We start from the raw sequence: 16,150 nt of genomic DNA, 5'->3' as shown, positions 1-16,150 counted from the left end.
ACCTATATGTTTACTGTTTGCCTTCGGTTTTCTTACCAAAGAACAGTTAGAGCTCCCCCTGACCCCTTCCCTAACCAGGATGTGGGGACAGCTGTCCTGCAGCCACAGCTCCTGCCGGCAGGTCTCATCCTGTTGGGCAGCTAGACACACTGGATGTGTGATGGGAGATGTGGGCTTTGCAGGAAGGGGGTGGGAAGGGGTATAGGGGGATGTGAGTGGGTGTGTGGGTAGGTGTGGGAGGATTGTAGGGGGACTGTAGGTATGGGAGCACTGTGTGGAGGGGTACTCAGGAGAGCTGGGTCCCCTGCCCGCCCCACAGGGCACAGCCCCCTGCCCACAGCACATGGACTATCCCCCCTGCAAGGCTATGGCTCTGCCTACAGGGCCACAGCCCCCCCCCGCAGAGCATGCCCCCTCCATACCCCTGCCCTCATGCAACCCCGCAGGGCCCACATGCTCCCCCCCCCCCGCATAGCCTGTGGCCTCCCCTCCCCCACCCCGTGCCCAAAGATGTACAGCTCCATGCTGAGCCCAGCTGGGCCTGCACGATTTTGCACAGGCAGCACTGGATGCCAGGCAGCCGGGGCCGAGCTGCACTGCCCTGTGCTGCTGGGGAAGCTGTGCCAGGAGGGCCCTGAGCACCCTGATGGCCACTGAGGGAGGGGAGCAGCTGTGGGCTGTACAAGATCCAGGCAGGGGAAATATGCAGCGCGACGAACATTTTTTTGTTCCCAGTGTGCCTCTTGTGGCATCTCAGACTGCCTGGACGCACCTGGGGAGTGTGAATCTGTTATCTTGTGAGTTCAGCAACAACACTCTGGACACTCCTGTGTTGAACTAAGAGTTATTTATTATTATAACTCTCTGGAATCATATCCAGGGCGGATCTTAACAATTGCCCTCACTCTATGTATGCAGAACTTATACTTGCTCTACCTCTGACCTGACCCAGTCCAGTCCTGGGCAGAGAGACAGAGACACCAAGAAGGCCTCCGGCTCCTCATGGCAGAGAACATGGAGTCCCCAGTGCTGCAAAACTGTTACAAAACAACTGAACCCTGCAGTGCTGAACGTGAGGGTTTGGGCCTTAAAGGGACAGTACAAGGAAGACACAACAAATCGAGCACTTCTTTACCTTTCTGCCATCTTCAGGTGTTGCCTTCAAATGGCACACTGCTCCATCTGAGAATTTACGCTAAATGCAGAAACAGCACTTATAATGAGAAAGAAGTCAATCCTGGATTGCTTAAATGAAGGGGAGTTTGGCCTTTAACTTCAGTGGTGCCAGGTTTTCACCTAATGATTCTTACAGTACATTCTCTAATATAAGTGTGTGTATGTGCGTGTGTGTGTGTACAATCAGACTGGGCTGTGGTTCAGCTTGCTGTACACACAGATCCACGAGCTGTATTTTCATCAGCTGGCTGAAGCCTTATTGCCTTGCCAGTCAGTGCAATTTGCTCTCCCATTTTCAGTTCAGGTACATGTACGGCTTGTGCTTCCAGCCATCTCCTTTACATCTGCATGAAAGTACAGCCCAATTGTTTGAGATACAGGTAGGTAATGTTCGTCACTAAAATAGGAGCCAAAAATGTGGAACAGCCCAAATTTTTTAAGATTCTCTTTTTAAAGAGACTCTCTCTGCAATGCCAAGGCTCGGTCCCGCAAAATACGAAGCACTAATGACCTAATCCAAAGACGTGCTTAAATACATGCTGAATTGAAGTCAATGGAAGGATTAGTCATGTGCTTAAAACCATGCTTTTTCACATTAAGGCCAAATACTCAGGATGTTGTAAGTTCATGACCCATGTTTCCAGGGAGCTGCACTAATTCCCACCTGCTGAAGATCCGGCTCTTTCTTTTCCAAAAGTGTTGTTTACCCTTTGGTTTTTGCCAAAAGTGTTTGCCGGTAGCTCAAGATATTTCTTAAGGCTGAAAAATACTAGATTCAGGGTAATCTAGCCTGACTAGATGTTTTTTTTCTCTAAACCCATTTTCCTAATTATGATCAGTTAGTGCAGGCATCCTGGGTCAAAGAAATGAAGCAACATCAGACAGTACAAAGAAGTCAGTGAAGCCTGGAGTTGGCCCAAATGTTAACATAAGAAAAAATAGAGATCCCCTGTGGCTTTTAATTGGTTTTTATTTAGTCACTTAATTGAACCTGCCCTGTTCTTTGTTTGTAATTGATTACCCACAAAAAGAAGTAATGAAACTGAAAACTTTATTTTCTTTCCAGTGATTTTTATGGTTATCATGGAAATGCTTTTACTGCTTCCCTTTCTGACATAAAAATTCTAAACGACTAAGGGAATGGGAAATCAATGTTGTTTCATTGGGGGCTTTTACGTGGCGAGAGGATTAGAATCCCAAGTTGTCACGTTCTAGGTAACTTGACTCAGATATTTCCAAATAAGAAATGCTTAGGCATTTTTAGTTCTCAAATAATATAGCTTATCAATGGCTTGGTCCAAAATCCACAGATGCCACCAACTTCAATAGTTTTAGAACAGATCTTAAATGTGCACCTTGTACATATTGTTTCAAATACATAGAAATTACCACTTATTTCACATATGTATGAAAACACATTATAACTCCTAATGGCTGATCTTTGAGCAGGATAAGGAAGGTCAGAGGGAAAAATCAATACCATCTGTGTTGGTTTTTAGTGGACTTCTTTAATACAACAACTGAAAAATCCCTCCCAGTCTGTATTTCCTGTATGTTGTGCCCCTTGTCTCTGGTGATAAGTATCACTCTTCTATTTCTTTGTTCACTCTCTCATTTTTATATGTTACACTTTTACCTTTTCATCTCTACTACTCACCACATGCATCAGTCAGTTCCAGCTGGTAGAGGGTACCACAGATCCGCTTCTTCTTGAAACTCTATTGGTCAACAATGCATTTAGCATCTTTTATTCCCACATGCACACAAGAACTCATCAAGTTTAGGCATAGTTGGCTCAGGGCCTGAGAACCTGAGCTAAGTGGGTGCCAGTTTCTTTCTCTTTCTTGACCCTTGAACTTTTTCTCAGTGGAAGACGTTTTAAAAATGACTGTGCAAATGCCCCAGTATTGGCACAGCATAAGCAATCTTCTTCCATCCCTTTATATATAAAATGTAAGAACATGTGTAAATGGAGCATCAAGGTTCTAACTGTCAACACAAAAGTTGTGGTTTCAACACAGAAATGAAGGTCTGTGATTTTTTTCAGAGAAAATTATGCTTTTTTAGGAGCCCCAAGTCTTGGGTGCCCAACTTGAGATACCTTCAAAACGATATGATTGTCAAAGTGTCGAGCACCCAGCCTCTGAACTTAATGCCCCAGGAAAGTGTCTCAACTCATGCATCCAAAATCCCTGGATGCTGCTGGGTTTTCATACAAGAGTCACTTTAAATCACATTAAAACATTTTTAAAAGACTTTAGTATTTCTCTTTAAATTCTCTTTAAAACCTTTTTTTCTTTAAAAATTAAAAAATGTGATTGATTTATAATTTCTGCATAGATTCTTATTCTCTGGACAAGACATATCCTGATGCCAGCTGCTTAGAATGTGTCTGAGTTTGTGACCCTGCATACAAGCTTGTGCTAACCCTCACCTCTGGTGCAAGCCTCACCTCTGGTGCAAGGCTGAACTCCCATAGGACTCATGAAGTGCCATGTCCCCTAGTTGGGTAAGCACTGGTCTTGCCACTGCCTTTCGGACGGCACATCTCTTTTTCCATCCCTAAGTCTAGGCCAATACATTTCTGTCAATGAGCACCTTCATTTTGTCCACAGCTTTCATAGAACCGTAGAGAAGAAAAGCTAGAAGGGACCTCTCTGGTGCTCAGAAACTTTCAATGCTCCTGTGAAGGTTTTCAACACTAGGGAGTAGATATTACTTATTTCTCAGCCAGCCGCAAACTGAAATGACTCTCTTGGAGAGGTAAAATTCCTGTTCTCAAACAACAAGAATGGCAGTGGTGCTAAAAACGACAATCTCTGGCACTCACCAATTAATTACAAGTCAGCTCCCCCCAAATCGCAAGATTGTTTAAAAATAATTAGATTTATTCTTCGTTAACGTTGGGGCCTTTTCATTTGTCTTCCAGTATTTTCACATTTTCAGGCCTTTCCCTCCAACATGAGAGCTTGGAAACATACTTTTCCTTTTAAGTGAAAACTGGGAATCAGATGCAACTAGTTACTAACTACCTGGCTCTAGGAGGTGGGCCTCTAAGAAAAACACCAAATATTGCTAGCTTTGCAATTAAATCATGACAGTTGATAACATGGCTCCTAAGAGGCTTTTAAAATGTTGTTACTGTCAGATAAGTAAATGTAAAAAATGTACCTTCTTACTCAACATACGAGTATTTATTCCATAATAAATGTCAGTTGCTTGCTTTCTTGCTTGCTTGCTTTCAGAAGTTTGAGTCATGTAGCAGAACCCACACAGCTTCACTCATCGTTCAAGATGGACGGACGCAGCAAAATCATGTTTGCAGTCATTAATATTGCATGAACTCTAACAGTGTTAGGTCTTGATTTAGCAAGAGATCTAAGCATCTACTTGAGTGTTTTTCTCAGTATGGATGGCCTTAAGTATATGTTTAAAATTAAGCAAGTTTGAAGTGTTCTGCTGAATCAAAAGTATTTGTGCTCATGTTCTACATGCTTTTCCCAGATACTCAAGTAAGTGATTAAAATGGTTATTGAGCTTTTAATAGAATGTTGAAGTTTAAATAGCAATTAGAAAATATCCTGAAAGCATTAGTGTGCCTACTTGGGACAGAATTCTCCTTTTAAGAGTTGAATCGTTTAATTGGGGAACAAACGTAACATGGGACCTCCTGGGATGGTACCCAGAGACAATAGCTCTCACAGTAAATGCTGTGAGCTTAGAACTTGATTCAGTGAGGGGCTCACACGGGCAAACATGACTGCATGAAAGAGTCAGGTACTAATTTGGATCAAAGACACAACTTGTGCTAATCATGATCTTATCCTAGGTGGTACTGTGAACAGAGAAAGAAGGAAGTGCTGTGCATGAATTGTTTGCTACAAACAGTTCTCTTGATTCCAGGTAATAGCAATTAGCTAAATTAAAGCTACAGAATCAAAACAGCTTAATTGTCAGATCCCTGGCTGAGTTTCTAGGCACTTTAGGAGAAAAATGTATTTTTTGATTTGGAAACAGAACATATTTGGTATTGATGACACAGAGAGACTGCATATGCACCATTTCAAGGACAGTGTTAGAGTAGCCCAATGGTTCAAATACTTCTTATTCATATGAATTTATTTCCCTGCCAATTTAGGCACTGCCTAATCTAGTACTCACTTAATATGACTGACAAAGCTTTCAGTGACTTAAAATGCAAAGAGCGAATCCTGGTTCAGCATAGTACTTACTAGTTTAGTAAAATATTTTATCCTGTTCTCACTGAAGCCAGCAGAAATTTTGACTTCAATCTGTAAGGATTGGGTCCTTATGAAAGCACTTAACTTTAAGCATGTGTTAAAGCCTGACTGAAGTCAAATGACATTTTTTAAAAATATTTTTGGAGGGAGGAAATGAAAAGCAAGGAAAAAGGAAATAAAAATAACGTTTTATTTGAAAAACCTCACCCAGCTCTACAAAGAGTACATAACAGTTTCCTGAAATTCGTAGTAAAAATATATTATCCAATACGTGTTGTTTGTTCGTGTCCTGTTTAAGTTTCAGTCATCAGATCAGGAAGCAGAGAAGATATTATGGGACTGCACAGCATAAATATTGAACAGTGTAAATAGCAAATAAATTCAAAACAGCCCATAATCTGAAAATGTCAATCTACTAATGAATTAGTTAATATATTAGTATGAATATTTACAAATGCAAATTTATTACGAGAAAATACAGGCCCATTTAGCATGCTGAATAGCTAAAGCCAGATTAAATTTATGTCATGCTTTATTAGTGATTAATAGTTCTATTAATTCTACTGTTGATGGCTTTGTTTCATCGAGTGGCACTGTGCCTATAGTTTTCATCCTCTACTGCCAGAATCAATGGCTGTTACATATTGACTTCAATTGGAACAGGATCTAGTCCCAGTAGAGGACCCAGGGCTTTATAAATAACAGCTGAGGTAGACTTCCACCACCTCATTATTGTTGTCTATACCTCATATTGTATGTCCCTTTGTGTAATTGTGCAGTGGTCCCCATTAAAAAGTCAATGCTTGTTAACTGCTGCCTGACAAAGTTATATGATACATTTTCCCTCTCTACTTAGAAAATAACAGCTACATATCAGATAGGATGCAGCAACATTTTTTAACTGTGTCTATTCTGCTTAATTTATGCAATGGTGAGTAGCTCAACATTATGTTGCTTTCCCAAAGCCATTTATACATCTTGCGGTTCTGATCAGCGGGGTTATTTTTCCTCGTTGGTTTGTGTTTGTATTTTTTCACTGTGGCTGCTCTGCTCTCTGACTGGCTCACTTGTGAACAAATCCCAGGATACATTAAGGTACAACTTCCCTTTGTTTCTCTTCTTCCTTCCTGTGGATTGTGGTACCACTTGCAGTCCTTGCCCTATTGAGCTGTAGTCCCAATTCCTAAACCAGCTAGTATGCCCAGATTCTGAATATTGGCCCTCTGAGCATAACAGAGGCTCCATTGCTGACCTTTGTGCAGTATTAATCCAGCATGGCAGCCCCTAGAGACTCCTAACCTATAAAACAACTCTACCAATCGAATGGGCTATTTTCAAATCTTTTTTTCATGATGTGTTACTCATCAAAGCCATAAAGCTGTGACCTCATAAAATAGCTTTACTAGAGCGATAGAAACCACAAGATCCCATTACAAGCCATTTCACTTTCAGTGGCTACTAATGGAGGGTCAGCAATAATCAGGCAAAATTAATCCTTAACTCTTTCCCACATTCTCTTTCTCCCTCTGGGGAAAAAACAAAAATTGCTCATTGTTAATACATCCTTTTTGCCTCTAAGGGAAATGGCATTTGCACAGGATGCATCTATGCCTGATTATTTTGATAGATTATACTGAGATTTATGATTTTTTATGGTTTTGTTGCTGCAGCAATATTTCCTATTTAGAATGTTTCTGATGTACTAAAGCCTTGAACAGTTGCTTTGTTTCCACTTATTTGTGAAAGGGAAAGTACTTTCTTGCTTTCAAATGCTATTGTGAGGCAGGGCCTTTGAGACCAACTGGTTCAGAAAGGTATGAGCTTTCATGGACTGCCTGCTTCGTCAGGTACTATGCAAATCTATTGTTAAGAGCAAGATGCCAAGGCTGCAAGTAGGTGCTTGACCATAGAATTGGGTGGAAGGGGGCTGACAATGCTGCTAACCTAAGTGGAGCTTAGCCCATGTGGTTTTAACTGCAGGATTGGGGCTCAAGTGATTGTGCTTGCACATGTAATTGCCAGATGCCCAAAATCCAGGGGAGGAGAAATAAGACAGACCATTCTTTCTCCTTGCCGCCCAAAAAAGCTAATAGGAACATCAAGATACAAGGTAATGCATGCTTTTAGCCCTGATTCGGCAAGTTGTTCTGCACAGACAGATTTCTAGACCTGTGCCCTACGCCTGCTAAAGCTAGCATGCATCGCAGACAGGAAATGAGAAAGGCAATGGGATTCTGAATAGATGCAAGGGCCCTTCCTTATGGAAACACTTAGGATTCAGGCTTTACTGAGTAATTAGGTGATCTTACTGTCACCCTTGTCCTCCTCCTCTCATTCAACTCTGCATGTCCCTCACTTGATGGATTTAGCCCATACTTTCTTAGGGGTGACTAATTGTGCCTTTATGTCTTTTGCCAAGTACATAGCATGTTCTAGGTGTTCAAAAATTCTTATTAAAATGTTGTTTCCCCCGTAGTTTTTTTGTATATGTTTTAAATTGTTGTTATTGATTTATATTTATGAAGGACCTCCAGTGCTCGTGACCTTTGCATGACAAAGGTATTGAGCTTGAGACTTATAAATTTAAAGGCTCCCTCTTGCTGCATAGGCAGGTATTTGAAGGATCTAAGCTTTAATACTTCCTAGTATAATCTTAGCAAAGCCAGCTGAGTGGGGACTCCTTGTGGTAGTAAGCAGAATGCCCAGCAGTTAGGGTGCAGGCAGAAGGGACAATTTTCATTTGATCTAGCCACAGAAAGCAATTTATAGCTGTGACCAAACACAAGTGCATGGATGAAAACAGCTTCAAAAATGGCCAACTGGGTGAAAATCTGACCCCTCATTGCACAAGGTATCAGATAAAGATGTTTTAAAATGTAGTGTTTTTTGTAACTTGTGTCTGCGGAGCTCCCAGCTTGTTGTTTTCAGAATGGAAGGGAAGAGAGGGAGTCCAGTCTGGGGGGCTTTCTGGAGGGTGAGGCGGGTGTCCTAAGTGGGGGGGGGGCCTCCAATTCACCCACCCCAACCTTCACCACCAGCTCGGGATGCCTAAGAATGAACTCCGTAAGAATGAACTCGGTCTGCTACCTTTCCCCACTCCCATTCTGAAAGCAGTGAGCCTGGCTATTGCTATTGGAACCTGGCTGCAGGCTGCCAGCCCATACCTAGATTCCCCTTCCCCTTGGAACCAACAGTGAACTTCTGTTTGGTCTGGAGTAATGTTGTAACTCAGAGCACTTTCAAAAAATGTTCTGAGTTAAGGCTGGGAGCTGTACTTCTGTTTGTACCCTTATTAAAGGTCCAGCCTGCAGACACTTAAGGCATGACCACAAGTGGAGAGGGCAGCATTAGGAAAGTAGATAGCCAGGGGGACACGAGGGTGCAGGTAGCATGATTATGATCAGGCTTTTAGCCTTGGTGGTCTCCAGTGCAGTGTCTAGACCTGGCCAAGGTGTTATACATACACAGCAAAAGGTGCTACTAATAAAATCACTACCACCATTTCCTGTAGTCTGTAAGTTTTATGGATGGTTGCCGAGGCAAATGTAGAGGCCAATAGAAAGCTACCTTCCATGATAAAAATTATACCATGAAAAATTCATGGGTCCTTCCCAGTCATTTGTACCTTTAAATAAACAGCCAAGCAAACAGAGAGAGAGCACTATCAGAGGCAAGATTTAGCCCCTTTAGGCTGCCCTACATAATATTTCTTGTTCTCTTGTCTTAGTTTCACTAAATAAGAGACATGATGGAAATCAAAGAAAGGAACCAAGGTGACTCCCTAATAAATCAACTGAAATTAGTAATAGACTAGAGGTGAATGTTAGGCATGATGAGTATCATAGCATACAGCTGATGGGTGATGTGAGGAAATAGGCTCTTGTCCTATAGATGTTGCAACAGCACAAATGGTTATCCTGTGTGATAGGTGATGAGAAAAGACTTTTAGATTTCTGACTGGAAACTCTTTCATTATTCAAGTACACTTTTCCATTTTCTCTAGTGCTTTAATACCGAGGCATTAGGTAGTTTTTACATGCCCTATGGACAAATTGCAAGAAAATGAACACTAATTCCCTACCTCATAAAGATATTTTTATTGGTCATCTTAACAGCTTCCATTTAAATGAGTTCCCTCTTAGCTTATCAATTGTACATCTAGTAAGTATTTCCTAACAACTTTGGTTCACAGTTTCTTTGGCTCAAGTTGCATATAATTCTACTTATGTTGGCTTAATTTTGTTGTTACGTTTTCCACTGAGTCTCTTGGAATTGGCACTTTCTTTAAAAAGATTATTAAAATGAGTAGCTTTGCCTAGACACTGGTGATAGATATTATAGAAAACCCTTAGCTAGTTGTTAAAACAGCAATAGCAATTAAATTGCATTGACTCGGAGACGGCAAGATACACCATGACGCAGTAGAGGGAGAATTAATTCATTCCAACCCAAGAGGAAAAAGGACCTCTCTTTTGCATTAAGCAGGGCTTAGATATTGAAGTCCGCATCCTGCTTGGCTTTAAAAGCACCTGCTGTCAAGGGCAGTGCAATACTTTCTGCAATGAAATATGTAATAAAACATCCATTTGAATCCTAAAACAAACACTCAGTATTTGAATACTTGCAGTAATTGACATCCTGTCAGCTGTAGAAACATGGAAAACATCAATTTGGGGAACACAAATGGGATCTCTTCTTGGGATATTTATTTACAAGGCTATAGTTTGCATAGTCAGCAAATGTGATCTACCAATTAGAAATAATTGAAACAACTTTCTGATGGACTAAGGGGTGGGTGTGGATGTGTGTGTGGGTGAGTGAGTGTCTATATCCACAAGTATCTGCTAAACCATGCAATGATAAAAATGTCTGAAACATCAGTTTGAAAACTCCAGAATCTGGTTGATCACCTTGCAGCATGTGCAATGACAATCAAGGGATTTTAAACACTTATTTTCTAAAATCCTGTCTTGCCATTGACCTGCATGCAGACCTCTAACTTGCTTCTATGAATAGAACAATGACCATATTAGTTTCTATCAGCAGTCAGTCTTGGAGACATTTCTCATTCTAGAAGAAAGGCTCATTGCAGGATGTAGCAGGATGCTTCATTTGATGGATTTGTATTTACCTATGCCAGCAAGGAATTGGGTGTAAAGACTTATTAGAATGCTGAGTAATAAACTTTACATGTGCTTGTGTAACTGAAAATAAAGAAAGGAAATGGGCATGGCCTCCAACAGCTAATTTTTGCTTTTTGACTTCACTGGCATTACCAGTGAAGCTCATTGGGTTTACTCCAGAATAGCTGAGAGCACAGTTACACCCTGACAATGAAGAGTATGAAAGGGTCATATTTCATAGGAAAACTGCTGGGAAAGTGGACATGTGGACCTGTGAGATCTAAAACTCTTAGTTCTATTGCCATAGAACTTATAATCTCTTCCATACTTTTTCCAACTTTAAAATAAACTGGTGTGTAGTTTGTTAAATCTATGACCTAGATCCATAGCCCCATTATCTATCCTCCAGTGCTCCATGAAGCTGTCTTAACTTGATTCCTTAGGATTGCCCCAACATAGCACAGATCCTGGGTGGCAGTGACCCAGTGTAAAAGCTCTTCTATACCATCTCCATCCTGCCCCAGCGTTGGGTATGTGCCTGGGAAAAAAGGAGCAAAACTGAAACACAGCCCTACCTCTACGGTCGTCATACCTCAGCCATAGGCACAATTTAAAGGAACCATGAAGTTGCTCAAGCTTCAGCTTGGAGCCAAACCAGCATCCCAAAGTAAGGAGGGACAAAGGGCCCTAGCAGATGTTACACCTATGATATGATTAACATGTTAATTGCTTCATAAATAGTAACCCTGCCACACCTTCAGGCAATTCCTGTTGCAACAGAATGAGAAACCAGTCTCAAAAATGTTCCACAATATATGTTCCATTGTATGCAGAATATGTTTGTGCCCAGATCCCATCCATAGTAATTGATGGCAGTCACTCATCATGGTGTCCTGTGACCAGTGGGGTACCCCAAGGCTCTGTCCTTGGACTCATATAGTTCAACATCTTCATTAATGATGTGGACATTGGAGTCAGGAGCAGACTGGCCAAGTTCACCGATGACACCAAACTTTGGGGCAAAGGTTCTCCACCTTGGGAAGAAAAACCTGCAGCATCCTTATAGGCTCGGCAGTGCTACACTGGCTAGCACTATGGAAGAAAGAGACTTGGGGGTCATCATTGACCACAAGATGAACATGAGCCTGCAATGTGATGCTGCGGCTAGTAAAGTTACCAAAACACTGGCTTGCATCCATAGATGCTTCTTAAGCAAATTCCAGGACGTCATTCTCCCCTTGTACTCGGCCTTGGTGAGGCCGCAGCTGGAGTACTGCGTCCAGTTTTGGGCTCCACAATTCAAAAAGGATGTGGAGAGGCTTGAGAGAGTCCAGAGAAGAGCCATGCACATGATCAGAGGTCAGGAAAACAGATCTTATGACAACAGGCTAAGAGCTATGGGGTTCTTTATCCTGGAAAAGTGCAGGCTCAGGGGTGATCTGATGGCCACCTATAAGTTTATCACGGGTGACCACCAGTATCTGGGGCAACATTTGTTCACCAGAGCGCCCCAAGGGATGATGAGGTCAAACGGTTATAAACTACTACAAGACCATTTCAGGCTGGACATAAGGAAGAATTTCTTTGCTGTCTGAGCCCCCAAGGTCTGGAACAGCCTGCCATCAGAAGTGGTTCAAGCACCTACATTGAGCACCTTCAAGAGCAATTTGGATTCTTATGTTGCTGGGATCCTATGACCCCAGCTGACTTCCTGCCCTTTGGGCGGGGGGCTGGACTCGATGATCTTCTGAGGTCCCTTCCAGCCCTAATGTCTCTGTAATCTATGAAATATCTTAGATTGAACAGGTAGTAAGGTAAAAAAAAACCCTGCCTTGCAGCCAAAAACTGCCTGCATGGTGGGATTTTAAATTTACCACCTGCTCTGGGACAATATGAAGCTTCCCCAACCCCTGCTGTCTGTGCTCCAGGTCCATGGTTCTGGCAGCTGGGGATGGGGGAGCTGTAGGTGTTAGGGAGACCATCAGCTGATGGGGCAAGTTGAAAGAACATTATGAGAAACAGGGACCAGTCCCAGATATCTTGCTTCCCATAGCACCCTCTGAATATCCTGGTGGGTGGGGAGCCCAGCAGTGGGGACTGAGGCCCCAATGCCAGGTTCCTACCTACCTGTTGCACAGTTAGGATCTGACGCATTTTATCCCAGATGCCCAGAATTACACATACTGCCATGCATGTATGGCATGGCAGGATGCACAATTTTCTGGATCCAGGTTAAAACTAGTTCAATCCCCATCACACAATTAAATTAACACCTGTCAAGATCCAAAGGTGCATAAAGCTAGCTTTGCCCATCACACCTCAGGCCTTGTGTGGAGTATAACTTGGCCAGATCAAACTGTAAGGGCCTATGCATCAACGTATTGTATGGAAGTTGTTTAGAATATTATTTACTTTAATATCTGAAGCCATCATGGCATAAAGACTGAAAAAGACCTGAAGAGCTAGCATTCACGTATGGCCAAAATGGCCTCAAATGAGCATGCATCACACAGTATGCTTTAAAAGATGGCTTGTTATGGCCAGAGTGCTTTGCTTTTGGGAGGAGAGGGAAACATGGGAGATCTGTAATGGAAGGATTTGCACTCCCACTGTGTGCCAGCTGGTGTGAGAGTGACAAATATTTATTTGGGCTTTACATATCTCTGTGCTACATATGTCTATGTACCTGGAACTGAAACATTCTGGAAGTTTACTATTTCTCTTGGATAAGAAACATCTCTCTTTCTCTCTCTGTCTTTGTGTGTGTGTCTCTCTCTCTGTGTCTCTCTCAAGCTGCATTTGTTTAAGGAGGATCACAGGCCTTTGTTTTTGCCTTGTAGTCCTGAAGTTTGTAGCCAAAATCCACCTTCTAAACTTTTATTTTGTGTGGAGTTGTATATACCTGAAAACACCATATAGTACTGAATACCCAAGCTGCTTCAAGGTAGACCCTTTATCTATCAGTGTCAAAGGGCTAGACTGTGCTGCACAGGTCAGTCCTGCATATAGGGCAGCAGATACCTAGACTGCCCTAGGCAATGCCCTGAAAAAGAAATATCAGTCAGAGGCAAAGCTCCTTCGCTGCTTCCTTCTTGCTCCTGGGAAGCAGAAAGTACCATGAACCCAATGCGTGGCATACTTTATTTTAGGCTGGCTCCTCCCAGCTGGTTGATGTACTGGGAGGCCAGAGCCCACTTCACATCTTCACTGCTCATCTCTGCCCAGTTGCTTTTAAGGCAGAGGAAAAGAGGTAAATAAAGCACAGTGATTGTGCTCTGTTGAAGACTCACGCTGTAATATATAATATGATGGTGCAAGGGAAAGGTGGGGTGCAGAGAAGCTTAATCCTCTGTATAATAATAATAATAGGAGAGAAGCATACCATCTAGACTGTAGACACCAGATGAGGCAACATTAGGACCTTGTCAGCCACATTTTCTTGCTCATGACTGATGAGGGTGTGTTGTTGTCATTTGCCTTACAGGGACATGAACAGTTGCTAATGTCTGCATTTCTCATTCCTATTGCAACTGTAAAAAAGACCCCTATTTTTCAAAATTTTGTATCTGTGGACACAAACAGGTAATGTATGGCCAATCTGTAGTCAAGCATGAACACTGAAAATATCTATGAAAAATGCACACTTCCATGCAAAATTAGGTGATTGTACACAAGCCTGGGTGTTTGCACTCATGTGCACGTATTTTCCGTCTGCAGCTTTGGCACTCATTTTTGAAAAACTGGCCCAAGGAATTATATTAAAAATTTATTTACCTCTGTGTTGTGATCTGTAGAAGAGAATTGTATAAACAGGTGTTATATGACATGAATTGTAAACAGACAACTTGAGGCACCATGTATCAATTGTATTAGACAAAGTCAGTCAACTATGTATTTAATAAGATGTGTCCTATGGCATTTGCATGTTCTGGTGGAAATAAGTCAGATGGCAATTTGGAGCCTTCAGCACTACAGAAGAGATGTATAGCCAGCCCTGGCTATGAAAAGAAAGCGTGTCATTGATGTCTTATATAGTGGAAATCACAGAAAGTTTTCCTTGTCATTGTTTTGGCTTTGTCATTCTTCTTCATGAACTTTAATTAATCTTGCCTTTTTGTTTCCCTCTTTAGCACGACTGTCTGTAATCACTGTTTAGAATAAACTATTCACCCAACATGAATCTTTCACCCAACAACATCTTGGGCATTGCTTTATTATTATTATCACTCAGCTACTATTCCCCAAAATCCATTAATATGATGGTTGCCTCTTCCTTCTAAATTATTAATGATAGTAAATACATATCCTAACACCCACCCCCAAACTGCTACATTGCTGTTTATAATTACCCTTGAGGTGATAGACAACAAAATGGTAAAAGACTCTTTCAGGTTAGTCATCTCTGAGGTCATTGGGTCTAATGGCCTAGACAACCAAATGGAAATGGATAGACCGCTAATTAGTAATAGAATTATTCATAGACGTTGAACAGGTTTTTGGTTAGACTCCCAGATGGTGTTCTCATGCAACCAAAGTTAAATTAATTCAATAAGATTTGTTGAGACATTGTATTGAACTCTGATTCAGGACAGTATCCCTATACAAAAGACCACTTAAGTCATTAATTTGAAGTGTGTGGTTAATTCCTTGATTTAAGGCCGTGCTCAAAGCTAAAATACAGAGGTAAGTGATTTCTTCAAGGGCGACAGAGTATAGCACAATGTTTAAATGCTTCCTTGAATGGGGGTCCTTATAATGTTCAGTCCAAATTTACAGAACTCCCTTGGTGTATTTACTGAATAATATCATCAGCAAAGCCATCTTGTGTGTGACACAAGGCTGTAAAACTCTTGCAGACTATTGCTCAGGTTTCCACTAATCTCTAGTCACTTATTTTACTCTTATTTCTTTCCTCAAGTATCTGAAACAATGGAAGCAGAAGAGTTCATCTAGAGAGCCCATAGAGGCGAAGAGGAGGGGCAGAGGACACATCTTGAAGGATTCTAGGAGGTGGGATATGGCAGGAGGAGAGCAAGATAAGGTGATACTACAGGATGTAATCAGCAAGGTGGTAGTGCAGCTATAGTATTTCTTCCATTCTTACCTCAGTGTCGGCTGCCTCTAACAGCGCTGACCTATGTTTTTCTCCACCTGCACTTCATCTGCTTGACAACCTGCTTCAGACAAGTTGTGGTAAAACATAGGAAGTGCTCATTCCAGTTTAACTGAGAGAGTGCTTGTTCAAGCAAGGAAAATGCAGCTGGTGACCTCGCTGAGAGTGGTTTTGGCTAAGTGGAGGAGACAGAAGCCTCAGTGGAGAGTTCAAGAAGAAAGTTTTAAAAAAAAAGGAAGTCTAAGTGTAGGAAGTAGACAACATGCTCATAGGTTTTGAAAGCTGCTTGACAGAGATAAGGCAACTGTTGGATTTGAGGGAAGGTATTCTCAAGCGAAAGTATACTAGCATGTGTGTGTGTGAGCTAGTTGAACAATATCCTGCTGCATATAATAGCAAATAGGTGGTGTCTTTTCTACCACCTGCGAAAGTCTTCCCTAGGCACCCTTTGCTGCCCTGACTATATGGCCACTGTGCCTGGGTGCAGCATGCTTGCA

The 16,150-nt window shown here is 41.8% G+C and overlaps 1 long non-coding RNA gene across 1 annotated transcript in view; it reads left to right on the top strand.

The window, feature by feature from the left end:
- Positions 1-15,880, top strand: part of LOC109296765 — a 32,713-nt gene extending 16,833 nt beyond the window's left edge. The window contains exon 2 of the long non-coding RNA XR_002097047.1: positions 15,459-15,880. This is a non-coding gene — a long non-coding RNA (uncharacterized LOC109296765). The remainder of the gene's footprint in view (positions 1-15,458) is intronic.
- Positions 15,881-16,150: the final 270 nt, after the last annotated feature.

The sequence above is a fragment of the Gavialis gangeticus genome, unplaced genomic scaffold, assembly GCF_001723915.1.
Source record: "Gavialis gangeticus isolate Ggan-Ray unplaced genomic scaffold, GavGan_comp1, whole genome shotgun sequence".
Lineage (NCBI taxonomy): Eukaryota > Metazoa > Chordata > Crocodylia > Gavialidae > Gavialis > Gavialis gangeticus.
Note: the sequence above shows the minus strand (reverse complement) of the source record. Positions and strands in the feature narration are given on the sequence as shown.